Below are 12,786 nucleotides of genomic sequence, written 5' to 3' on the forward strand. Positions count from 1 at the left end.
CGGGCTCCTCCGTCAGCGGCGCTGGCTTCTCCTGCTCGCCGGGCAGCGGCGCTGGCTCCACCGGCTCGCCGAGCTCCTGCTCGGGCAGTGCGAGCTCCACCGGCTCGCCGAGCTCCTGCTCGGGCAGTGCGAGCTCCTCCGGCTCGCCGAGCTCCTGCTCGGGCAGGGCAGGTCCGGGTGGCGACGTAGCAGCCGGTGAAGAAGATGGCAGAAGGGTGACTGCAGGCGGTGAGATGACGGCGGTGCCACAGCTGCAGATGTTGAAGCAGCGAGTGGTGTGGAGACCTCTGACCGAGGTGATGTTACCTGCGCTGTCGGCTCGTCCACTGCAGACACAAACACAGATGGTGAGGGAAATGGAAAATTGTCCGTACTACTCACCACAGCCGACTCTTGAGAAGTTCATGGATTAGGCTGCGGTGAGGAAAGCCGGCGGCGCGAAGGTCGTTTCCATGTAGACGTCGGGGCCGGCGTCTCAGGCTGTGAATCCACCAGCGGTCCGGGCCGGTGAGCAGCCTGAGGAGGAGAGTGGAGGTGGAGGGTGGAAAGCAGGAAGTCCAGGACAACTGGATTGAGGGAGTCCACCAGCCAGGGGAATTTAACAAGTGTCTCCACATATGTACAAGCATAGAGCAAACGGGGAAGCAACACCAAAAATATATAGTAATACATATAACTAGTACATAACTGCACAGGGATCCTGGGTTGCTCAGACCCAGAACCCTGACATATATTAAGCACAAATCCTATAAAAAGCAGAAATACTATAATTTAGCAGAAATACTATATTAAGCACAAATCCTATATTAAGCACAATTCGTATAAAAAGCAGAAATACTATAAAAAGCAGAAATACTATAATTTAGCAGAAACACTATAAAAAGCAGAAATAGTATAATGTAGCAGAAATATTATAATTTAGCAGAAATACTATATTAAGCAGAAATACTATAAAAAGCAGAAATACTATAATTTAGCAGAAACACTATAAAAAGCAGAAATAGTATAATGTAGCAGAAATACTATAATTTAGCAGAAATACTATATTAAGCAGAAATACTATAAAAAGCAGAAATACCTTAAGAAGCAGAAATACTATCATTTAGCAGAAATACTATAAAAAGCAGAAATACTATCATTTAGAAATACTATAACACACACAGAAAGAGAGAGAAGCCAGTTTTTAGGTCAGTCAAGCAGCCTGGGAGCTGCTGAATTTGAATCCACCAATCAGAAATGCTGTGTACATTTTCCCGCCAAAACAGGTGCAGCCGTTTTTACACACACAGCAGAGAAACAGGATTTTTGCAGTCTATTTCTCATAGTGAGGACTACCCTCCAAACAAATGGCCATAATTTCCTAACCGTAGGGGCTAGAACGGTCATTCTTACACCGTTTTGTTCAGAAGAGATGGGGGAATCTTCAAGTGTTGACAATTTATCATTAAAATATGAATTATTAAAGATATTTGACTTGTAATGCACCATAACTGAGTAGAGGCAAGCGAAAACTGCCTTGACCTGCGCTCAAACAACGCTTTCTAACTTTAAATCTATTTGGAGTATCGATATCATTCTTTCACCGTAAGAGACAGCAGGCTTTGGTGAACAGTCATGGAAATTTTCAGGTCTCTGTGGAAATCCAAAACAAAGATATGACGAGAGAAAAAATTGCCTCATTTCCAGAGTTTGAAATCTGAAGAAATCTGAGCGAAGGACGAATTTCCTACCCTCAAACAAGTCTAACTCATCTCAGAACGGTAATAGGTGAGAAAATAATTCTTGAATTGTGAGCGTCAGGAGTGTCTGAAGATATACTGGGACAAGCCTCATGTCTTAACTTCGCTTCGTTAGGGAGATATGACGATTCGAATATGCCTCTCATTACAGAAATCAAGCGGTGATTTTGAACAAACTCTCCATTGACTTTCTATGGAGAGTTTTAGACTTTGTGTTGGTCTGAGGAGATTTGCCAAAATTCTATAAATCCCACAACAATGATAGTGACATTTTCTGAAAGCCAGCAAAAATACCTACGTTTTGATGTATAATTTGTGGAAGTTGAGTGAAAATTGAGCAAGTAGCAAGAAGTTGTTCGGACATGAAGAGAAGACTGCGAAACTTAAAGTGGCTCACTTAGAACCAACTGCATAGCAACCATAACAACCCATGTATTTTCTGAAAAATCACAATTTTGCAACTCAAAACTTTAAGAGGGATAAAAATAAAACGGTAAAAGATTTGAAAAAGCTGAATCATACATTAATAGCCCAATAATTTGTGAACATTTTAAAGTTTGAATGGTTGTTCTAGGCAAAAGTATGAGGAAGTAGTTAAGTTTCAAAAAAGAGCAAGTTTTAGCAGAATTTTTTTAATTTCCCATTCATTTCAATGGGACAAATTAAAGGAAAAAAGCTTAATATTTTAAAAAGTATAATAGCAAAAAATACCAAAAGATATAGCACAAAAGAGCAAAAATAGCAGAATAGTTTAAAATTTGAACGGTGAAAATCGGCTGAAAATTGTGGAAGTAGTTCAACGGCGAAAAACGTACGGAAGTCCCAAGAATAATAATAATAATAATAATAATAAAGAATAAAGAGAAACAGGAAAACAATAGTGTGGATGCCTTAAAGCATCCACACAATAATAATAAAGAATAAAGAGAAACAGGAAAACAATAGTGTGGATGCCCTTTAAGGCATCCACACAATAATAAAGAATAAAGAGAAACAGGAACTCAATAGTGTGGATGCCTTAAGCATCCACACAATAATAAAGAATAAAGAGAAACAGGAAAACAATAGTGTGGATGCCTTAAAGCATCCACACAATAATAAAGAATAAAGAGAAACAGGAACTCAATAGTGTGAATGCCTACAGCATTCACACAATAAAGAGAAACAGGAACTCAATAGTGTGAATGCCTACAGCATTCACACAATAATAAAGAATAAAGAGAAACAGGAACTCAATAGTGTGAATGCCTACAGCATTCACACAATAATAATAAGAATAATAAATCCGACGAATAGTAATAAGTGTGCCTCTTGGCATAGGCACACTTAATAATAATAATAATAATAAGAATAATAAATCCGACGAATAGTAATAAGTGTGCCTCTTGGCATAGGCACACTTAAATAGAATACAAATGCTATATACAACTGAGTATAAATACAACGATGCCAGAAAAGATTATTGCACATTAGTGTTATTGCACATTTGTGGATGTGTGTGTTTGATCAGTTAAAGTCTTTGTTGTGGAGTCTGACAGCAGTGGGGAGGAAAGACCTGCGAAATCTCTCCGTCCCACACCGTGGGTGCCGCAGTCTCCCACTGAAGGACTGGGAGGCAGCGGATAAGAAGACACCGCCAGGGACTGCCATGTGATTCATCCTCGGCCCAACCCAACCGGCAGACTGTTCACTGTGTCACTATGTCGGTTAATGTAAGAGCATGTAGGGGTGGACCGCCTTTTTGTTTGATCAGTTTTCTCCTGTTTTTGTTAGGCAGGGAGGAAAGTGATTGTCGTTTGAGTTAGTTCTTTTGAGTAGGTAAGTTGTGTTTATTCCTGAGATAGGCTACCTTTTGTTTGTTTTGGCCTTGGGTTCACCCTGAAGTTATGATATGCTCCCTTTTTGTTTAACTGCACTCATTGTAAATAAATCACTGTCACAAAGTATTAAGTGTGTGACGTGCTGCTTGGGGTTGGACGGGGATGGATCACCCTTTATGTTGTGGTCTGGCCGCACCTACACAGTAAAAAACCAAGTGTCAATTTTACACTTACAGAGTTGATTTTAACTCTGCTTCAGATAACATTTGGTCCCACTCAAAATTAGAGTTAAATTTACTCTATGGCCAGTGTTAACTTTTCAGTGTTAATTGTACTCAATTTAGTGTCAAAATTAACAACAAAATGTGTAAAAATATTTAACACTGAGGGTTATTCACACTGTTCAGAGTAATTTGATTACACTTTATAGAGCTATTTTTACTCCAAATTTAGTTTAATAATAACACTCTGATGTGTAATAATATATCATTTTTATTTCTCTGTAGTGTGATTTTTTTCATATTCATCTTATGATACTATATTACTAAATAACTATGATCTATCCTACATTATGGAAATAACAACAAATATACAGGTTAAAGTAACAGCATTTATTATGTTTCTCATTTCAGTGTCATTTAGTTAATGTAACAAACCTTTACAATTCATAGTTCTATGATGCTCACTAGAGAAAGCAATATCACATTTCCCCAATGTCGTAGTTGTTTGCAGAAAAGTAAAAAAGTTGGTCAGGGATGAACTGTATGATGTACCAAAGACATAATGGGCCCTAAAGAGTTCATCAAGGGCTCCTACTGAACCTCTCGCTTTACATGGAAGTGCATACTTCTCAATCACAATGAAGGTGTGAATGCTGCTTCCTGTGGATCCCTGAGTAAGAAGGTAGGGCTGACTGCTTCGGGTGATGTTGTCTAGATGCTGCTGTACACTGGTTCCAGCCTACAACAACACATTAAACAACAGTATTAAGTGACTATCGTCTGACAGTAGATTAGCTCAACTCACTGTCCATGAAAATAGAGGTGATGGAAAGTATCTTTTAAACAACATACCTTTGGGAATTTGATGAGGTTATTGACAGCTTGAGATGCAGACATCTTTCCTGGTGTCTTTCGCCCTTGTGCAGATGGTGGTAGCAGATGTAGCAGCAGCAAGATAGTAGACAAGTCACTGTCCCAGCCTACAGACGAATAAACAAAGAATTATTCCAAAAATACATTGAATTGACAGAATTACCTAAATAACCAACAATGGCAAATAAAAACAGTCACAATCATACCATTCTCAACTTCAGTACCTGACTCAGCATTGCACATTAACTCAAGAGCTCTGAGGTGGGGACAAGTCCATGACTTTCCTTTACAACCTTTGCTTTGAGATTGATGGGCCACCTCTCCAAGAATTTGCTCGCAGTGACCTCACAAAACAGGAGTCGGAAATCTTGTTCTATCTGTAATGCAAAAATACAGAACATAGAGAGGTGTTTGATTGAATCCTGCCTACAAATTACATCAGTATCATTTAAATGATAAGTGAACTTACTTTTGGGAGATTTGCAAACTGAGACGCTTCTTTCCTCCACAGCTTTTCTTTGAATGGTCTTCAACCGCCATGCAATGTATCCTGAACCGCTCTCTGGATCGTAGTAATGTTTCTATGTAATTAAATAAACGAAGAAGGACTATGTTATCAACATTTCTGAGGGCAATTATGTATTTAATGTTGAAAAGTTCCCTTTACTTACATATCCATGTTGTGAATATGGGTCTTCCAGATATGGAGACAGAGCAACAATGCCCTGCGCATACATCACTCTTACGCTTTTAGGGGGAGATGCCCTAATGTATAAATTCAATAATTGGCATTAAACATCACAATTAAAAATAATACAATGTTAAAAATGTTTCTTTATATCTTACATTTTTGATTTGCTATCAGTTAATTTACACAAAATACATATTTCTTACTAAATAGTGAGCAAAACTCTAAAGTAGTGTATGCCTTTGGCATTTGCTTAAAATAATATAAACCAGTAAAGTTAACTTTATGGTAATGTTACCCACTTTTTCTGAAAGTACGTTAGTTTATGTAAGCTAATTAGCGATTATTAGCTTACTGATAAACGGTAATTTAGTTGTTCAAACTGTGCGATTTGACATGTGACAATGATATTATTTTGATAGCATTTAGAAGAAATACATAGTTAAAATGTTTTAGGTTCATATTAACGCAGTGAGAAGATAACAAACATCTGAACTTTTAGCAACTGCTAGCATGTAGCTACTGGAATGTCATTAAACCTATGGGTAAATGATGCTAACATGTCCTCACTCGACATCAGTGAAACTATAAAGAGCTATTTAGTTTAAAAATACCTTTTAAACAATGTTACCAGTATGGAAATGTTAATTTCACTTACCTGACTGTGGCAGCTCTTCGGAGAAAATTCCATGCGCATTAGAGCTCTGAGGCCGCACACGCCTGCGGGCTGGTAATAATCAACACTGTGTGGAGTTAAGTCTTCACTGCGTGACTAACAAACTTTACACTGACTTTTAACTCTGATGTTAGAGCTGGTTTACTCCTCATAGAGTTGTAAATACTCTATCTAGGTTAAAATAGGTTTACTCTGAAATATTGACACTCCATTTTTCACTGTGTAGACGGGCCATAACATGGGCACTGGATTGTAGAGCAGTCTCTCTTCAGTAGTGGGACACACATGGTTTTCCTTTCATGAGGGATCCACTCCATCAGTGGTGATGCATCAGCCTCTTTGGAGGTTGTCCCCTCGTCTTCTGGAGAGGAAGTTTTTTCATCTTGGGCAGATGTGTTTTCTTCAAGGCCAGAGGACTGCTTGCTGTCCTTGCTCTTTGACCAGCTCATATAGACAGTGCTTGAAGCAGTGATGACCTTCTTGCCATATTACCAGAATAAATTACTTACAGCAGTTGCACTGTCTGCACCTGCATAAACTCCAGGACATGTTTACAAACAGTGTTTGTTGTTGTTTGCACTGCAGCTGCAGGTTTGAACTGTGATTGGGTTTTGTTTGTTTTGCTTTTTTTGAGAGTTAATATTTTGGGTATGGTATCTTTTTATGAAAAATACAAGAGTGAAACTGCTTTTAGCATGTGCTTCAAAGCTAAGTTCGACTGGGAACCTCAAAGCTCAATAGCCTGCATCGACAGAAATTTACTGCAGCCTATGTAATATTTGATGCGTCATTATTTATTCCAGTCTATCTTGCAAATACATGTTTGTGCTGCAATGTCATGCACAAACACAAACTATTAGATCCTTAAGATGAAACCTATGTCAAAATTGTTTCATTCTTTTGGTCCATTGGAGTGTGGTAAGCATTCAAAGGCCGCTACTAGAAACTAGGAATATTACATGAAATTGCTTGCTTGGCCAAAAATGGGTAAATGATGTAATTTGGTAAAAAACATTCAAAACTACAATTTTCATGTGTTAAGTTTAGAATTAAAGCAGTTTTACCTAAATTGCATGATTTACTACTGTCAATAACAAGGAATCAAAAAAGGTGGTTATAATGGGTTTCAATTGGCCAAAAATGACCACGATAGAGCCAATAGAGTTAGAGCCAGCGTTATGGTGATCATTACATGCTCCATTTTTAGGACTTTATTGCGAAGCGTTTCCTGGTGTATGATACAGTGAGTGATATGCTGTTAACTCACCGGCGCAGTTCTCCTCCTGCATCTTTACTCGCATCCTGCCGACTAGTCCACTTTTTTTTCACCGCACAACACCGGCGCTCCATCTATTGTAAGCCCAACAAGTTTGTCCCAGGGCCGTTTCAAGCCGGTTACACTTGTCAAATACGTTTTCAAAAATGTCTTTTCCTGTCGCTGACCCATGCATCAATTTAATGTCCAATATTTCCACTCCAAGGATGAAGATGGCAATGTCCATCATGTCTGTACTTTCATCCACAGCAAGAGAGTATGCAATAAAGTTTTTGTTTCTTTCACACAATTGTGTTCTTAAATCAGTGGCCATTTCACAAACCCTATCAGCAATCGTATTTCTCCTCAGGCTCACATTTGACAAAATCTGCATTTTGTCGGGACACAAGACGTCACACACCTTCATCATGCAGCTCTTCAGAGTTGTAAATGACTAAGCTGATTTGACTATCTCATCTGCTGCAATAAAACTTGCTTTCACAAAACAGCTTCACTTTGTGATTTTGCTCTGGTGAAAAGGTCTGCTGAAATGTTAGATTCTTATTTAGTTCTTCTACCTTCTGTAGTTGCTGCTCTGCATTTAGGTTTTTCAGCTTATCCTGATGTTTTGTCTTATAGTGCCATCTTAAATTAAATTCCTTAATTACAGCCACATTAGCTCCACAAATAAGACACAAGGGTTTACCAGCAATGTCTGTAAACATATATTCAGTCTCCGACCCGTGCTGAAAGGCTTTGTTTTCAGAATCAACTTTTCTCTTCGCCATTGTGAGGGGCTAGCTTCGCAATAACAGAAGTTTGACTTGATTGACGCATGATTTGTGTGTTATTAGCACCTCATATTGCCGGGCCATGCATAACAATAATAATAAATCTATATAAAATTATCTCGCAAGTCGGATATAAATGTACGCCGGGCCAGATGTGGCCCACAGGCCTTGAGTTTGACACATGTGTGCTACATGATCACAAGCGACACAGCTATGTTAGCATAAAATAAACACAGTGAAGCTGGAGGATGAACTGGAAATTTTTTATATAAAAGTTAACGTGAGGGGTCCTGATGGTTAGGGATAAATGCAATCACATGGCAGGGTGCTGTAAATGGACGAAGCTTCAGTCAGGAGAACAACTGAGATAATCCATCCACAATACAAGGTTAGTCATTAATATAATGCTGCAGGCTGGGCTGTAGTTACATCTTAAGGTTTTAAAAACTGAGTCTTAAAATGAGTAGCAGTAAGAAAAACCGAGAGCGGTTTGACTGTTTTTAGGGCTTGTGGAGATTAAATAGAACAAGATACAAAGCATTAAAATTTGTTAAAAAGACAACAGCCTTGTCAAACGCAGAGTAGTTTGGGCCCGGAAGGAAAATGCATCACGGGGCGATCGTGGCTCAAGAGTTGGGAGTTTGCCTTGTAATCGGAAGGTTGCCGGTTTGAGCCCCGACTCGGACAGTCTCGGTCGTTGTGTCCTTGGGCAAGACACTTCACCTACCGCCTACTGGTGTTGGCCAGAAGGGCCGATGGCGTGATATGGCAGCCTCGATTCTGTCAGTCTGCCCCAACTGTAGCTTGCCTCCACCAGTGTGTGAATGGATGGATGACTGGGTGTGTAAAGCGCTTTGGGGTCCCTAGGTGGGACTAGTAAAAGCGCTATACAAATACAGGCCATTTACCATTTACGTCATCACTTAAAGAAGGGATAGCCGTTTAAGGTGGTTTTATTGCTACCAAAAACTGAAAGCATTAACTCCGGGGTGAAAAAAGGCTAAAATAATAAACAAAACAAGCTATTCCAATAAGAAAGGTGCTACCTAAGCCCTGCGTGAAACAATAATCAAACAAAACACAAGTGCAATCCTTAACTCCCTAATTTGATAACCGAGAGAAAAAGTGCAGAAAACGATAAGGCAGTTTCCCCCCTTTTGCTTCAGTGCTTATTTAAAAGAAGAAAAGAGTATCTACAACACTATATACTAAATGTAACAGTTCTCTGAAGGCACACACGAAAATTTGTCAGTGAGGGTTTGGAGGCCAAGGACAAATCTGCTGCTGCTGTCAGTGGCTGCTAGGGAACAACTGCTAGAGATAGGGTATTTAAAGGGGGCGCTTGATGATGGGAACCAATCAGCAGCTGCCAGCTCTCCAATCAGAAATAGGACCTGCAGAGACACTTAAAGGCACAGAACACATATATAAAACAATATCCAGACACCTTGATTCAAAATATGGCCAGGGCCGTAACACTGATGTTTACATTTCCAATAGATTTTTGTATGCATAGGTTTGTAGTCAACAACTTGGACTTGGGAGATGAGGACACACTCGCATCAGTTCCATACCACGGCCATGGAAGATGTTATGGTTTTGAAAGCACTTTGAGTCAGTTTTTTCGCAATGTATGTGAAATTGACTCCTTTCATTGGTTACAGGTGACACTGCTAATACCCAGAACTTTGTTTGTATTTTAAGCTTTTCTTATTTGAGATACTTGCTTGTAAGAATAAAAATACTGGCAACTGCCAGTTGTTCCCCTTATCTGACTGCCATCTATTTTTTTAAAAATATTATAGAATATGATGCTGGACATTTAACAAAATACAAAGTATTTCAAATAAGCTTAACCTTAAACATATGCAGCAGTGATATTAAGTAATTTAACAGTGATGGGGATAAGGTAACCACCATCTAAACATTTTGTAATGCTGTTTGCATCACCTGTGTTGTAGCAGACCTGCAGTATGTAGTCATGTACAGCTTAGATGTGTGCCATAGTGATGGGATTTCCGGCTCTTTTTAGAGAACCGGCTCTTTTGGCTCAGCTCACTAAAAAGAGCCGGCTCTTTCGGCTCCCAACCGGCTCTTCAAGTTGTTTTGTTGCTTTAATTAATGTATTATTAACAATAATATAAAATTATGCACAAAAGGAATTACTAATGTTAAAAAAAGTGGTTTTATTTCTATATGTTTATATATAAATATATGTGGTGGCACCTAGACACAAAGCACGCATAAACTCCAAAAAGCGCGTACAAATTCCAAAGCATGTACAAAGTCCAAAACACATTTCTAGCGTTAAGTGAACTTCCAAAACAGAGCTACCTAGATCACTTAAGTTACACAATTGAAAGCATATGTTTATTGTTTGTATATTTATACACAGGCACTCATATATATTCAAATAATTTAAAAAAATGTTCATTTACCTGTTACTACCACACACCAAATCTGGTCATTGGTACGTCCTTGCTTGTGTAGCCACTAGGTAACAAAAGCTCAACACTGCGCCTAGCATTCTGGAGCACTTCTGTTGTGTTTTGTACATTCTTCGGAGTTTGTACGTGTTTTGGAGTTCAAACATGTTTTGGAGTTTGTACATGCTTTGTCTCTAGGGGCCACCGTAAATATACTTTTATTTATTCACTCCACATAAAATGTAATAAATCATGTAATACAAAAACTAACTATTCACATTTCAACTTTTAACTATTTAAATTTTCAGCTTTTTCCTTTTACAAATTTAAAGTGAAACAACACAAAACACTGTAAACCACAACACAATTAAATGTAAATTAAAATATGAAAACAAAAGAAGATGCATATTCTCTGTCATATGGGCCTGCATTACTAAACTTTCTGAATCCTTTATCATCTGCAACTGAAAATAGTTTTGGATGATTACTATACCTTTCTAAGGTGACGTTGTTGTCCCTGGCTCTCTTTCTCTCTCTTTCCCTCAGGCTCTGTTCCTGTGCTACTGAGAGTATAACTACCGCCCCTCCCCCCTCTTCCCAGCGCAAAGCACAAGGCTCGTGTGCGGAGTGAAGTGGAAAAAAAGTGCGAGAGAGAGGGTGAGAGAAAGAAAAAGAAACCCCACGGCTCCCAATAAGGAGCCGGCTCGCGTCGTTCACTTCAAAGATCCAGCTCTAGGAGCTGTTTCGTTCGCGACTGACACATCACTTGTGTGCCAGAGGTGTAACAATAGCATCCACTAAAGATCACTGTCTTATTTCAGAAGCTGTCTTTTTTTAAAAAAACAAAAGCATAAAGATTTGTTGGATTTTAGTTATCCTACCATGTAGCAACACCCAGCTACAGATTACGTCAACACATTTTTTAAAATGTTGTTTATGGTGGGGTTTTTTTCTCCACATGAAAATCTTACTCAGTTCCATAAAGGGCTTCCATTCTGGTCACATGTATGTTTGTGTAAGTACAGTGAGTAAAGTAAGAACGACCTAATCTCACCCTTGTGATACGTTTGTAACATCAACAATTGAACTCTAAAGCTCAAAGTACTTACCTCCCTTTATTCAATGATCAGCTCTGATTTCTGATAACAACAGTCCCATAATAGATTTTTTTTGATGATGTTATGATCCCAAGCTTTATGTGCTTGTGTTTCCGATCAGATGGACACAAAGCTAGGACACTAAAAGACTGCTCTGAAAGTGCAATCCCCCATATCAGTGCAGATCTGGTCAAAAAGAAGAAGAGTGTTGATAGACTTTAAGTAGCAGTGTACATGTCTGCTTTTCCAGTTTTATAAAAAATCACAAGCAAACAGGCTGACTGACTTCTCTGTACAAACCTTCAATAGCATCTGAATTTATTTGCTACACTAAGTTATATAAAATTACAACCGCAAAGCACACACAGAAAGCTGGGCACGTACAAAAAGACACAGTTATGCATACATGCACAGAATTCAAAATAATGACTAATTTAAGGTAAGGTAATAATTTAAGGTCTTCTTTCAAACACTTTCCAGGAGTCTCTGCCTTTATTGTTCTATATTTCAAAAGCAATAACACTAAATTTTAAGTAATTAAATAACTGTATTACTCCAGCTGCAGTTTGTGTATTTTTCAGACCACAGAAAAAGTAAAAGAACAAATCAGTGATACTGAGCAAAATATGACTCAGGTCAGGCAGAATAATGGCTAACACTGGTTTAGCCCTTTTGGAGCCAGAAGTGATTATATGTAGACAAGAGAGCAGCGTCGTCCATAATAGTGATGGGATTTCCGGCTCTTTTTAGAGAACTGGCTCTTTCGGCTCGGCTCACTAAAAAGAGCCGGATCTTTCGGCTCCGAACTGGCTCTTCAGGTTGTTTTGTTGCTTTAATTAATTCATTATCAACAACAATATAAAATTATGCACAAAAGGAATTAATAATGTAAAAAACCTTGGTTTTCTTTATGTATGTTTACATATATAAATATTTATGGGGGCCCCTAGAGACGAAACACTTACAAACTCCAAAGCACGTACAAACACAATTCTAGCGTTAACTGAACTTCCAAAACAGAGCTACCTAGATCACTTAAATTACACATCCGAATTCATATTTCTATTGTTTTACACAGTGTTTGTACACAAACACTCATATATATATATATATATATATATATATATATATATATATATATATATATATATATATATATATATATATATATATATATATATATATATTCAAATAATAATA

General features: G+C 38.3%; 2 long non-coding RNA genes across 2 annotated transcripts in view; one reads left to right on the forward strand and one right to left on the reverse strand.

The window, feature by feature from the left end:
* The window catches only part of LOC146520668 (uncharacterized), a 489,613-nt gene that overhangs the window by 38,698 nt on the left and 438,129 nt on the right, over positions 1–12,786 (forward strand). The window lies entirely within an intron of this gene.
* On the reverse strand, positions 4,115–5,960 carry LOC146520670 (uncharacterized). The gene is made up of 4 exons (XR_014873776.1): positions 5,325–5,960; positions 5,123–5,234; positions 4,633–5,030; positions 4,115–4,519 (listed from the first exon to the last, which is right to left on the reverse strand). It is a non-coding gene; the product is annotated as an uncharacterized LOC146520670 (long non-coding RNA).

The sequence above is a fragment of the Neolamprologus multifasciatus genome, chromosome 4 (assembly GCF_963576455.1).
Source record: "Neolamprologus multifasciatus chromosome 4, fNeoMul1.2, whole genome shotgun sequence".
Taxonomy (NCBI): Eukaryota; Metazoa; Chordata; class Actinopteri; order Cichliformes; family Cichlidae; genus Neolamprologus; species Neolamprologus multifasciatus.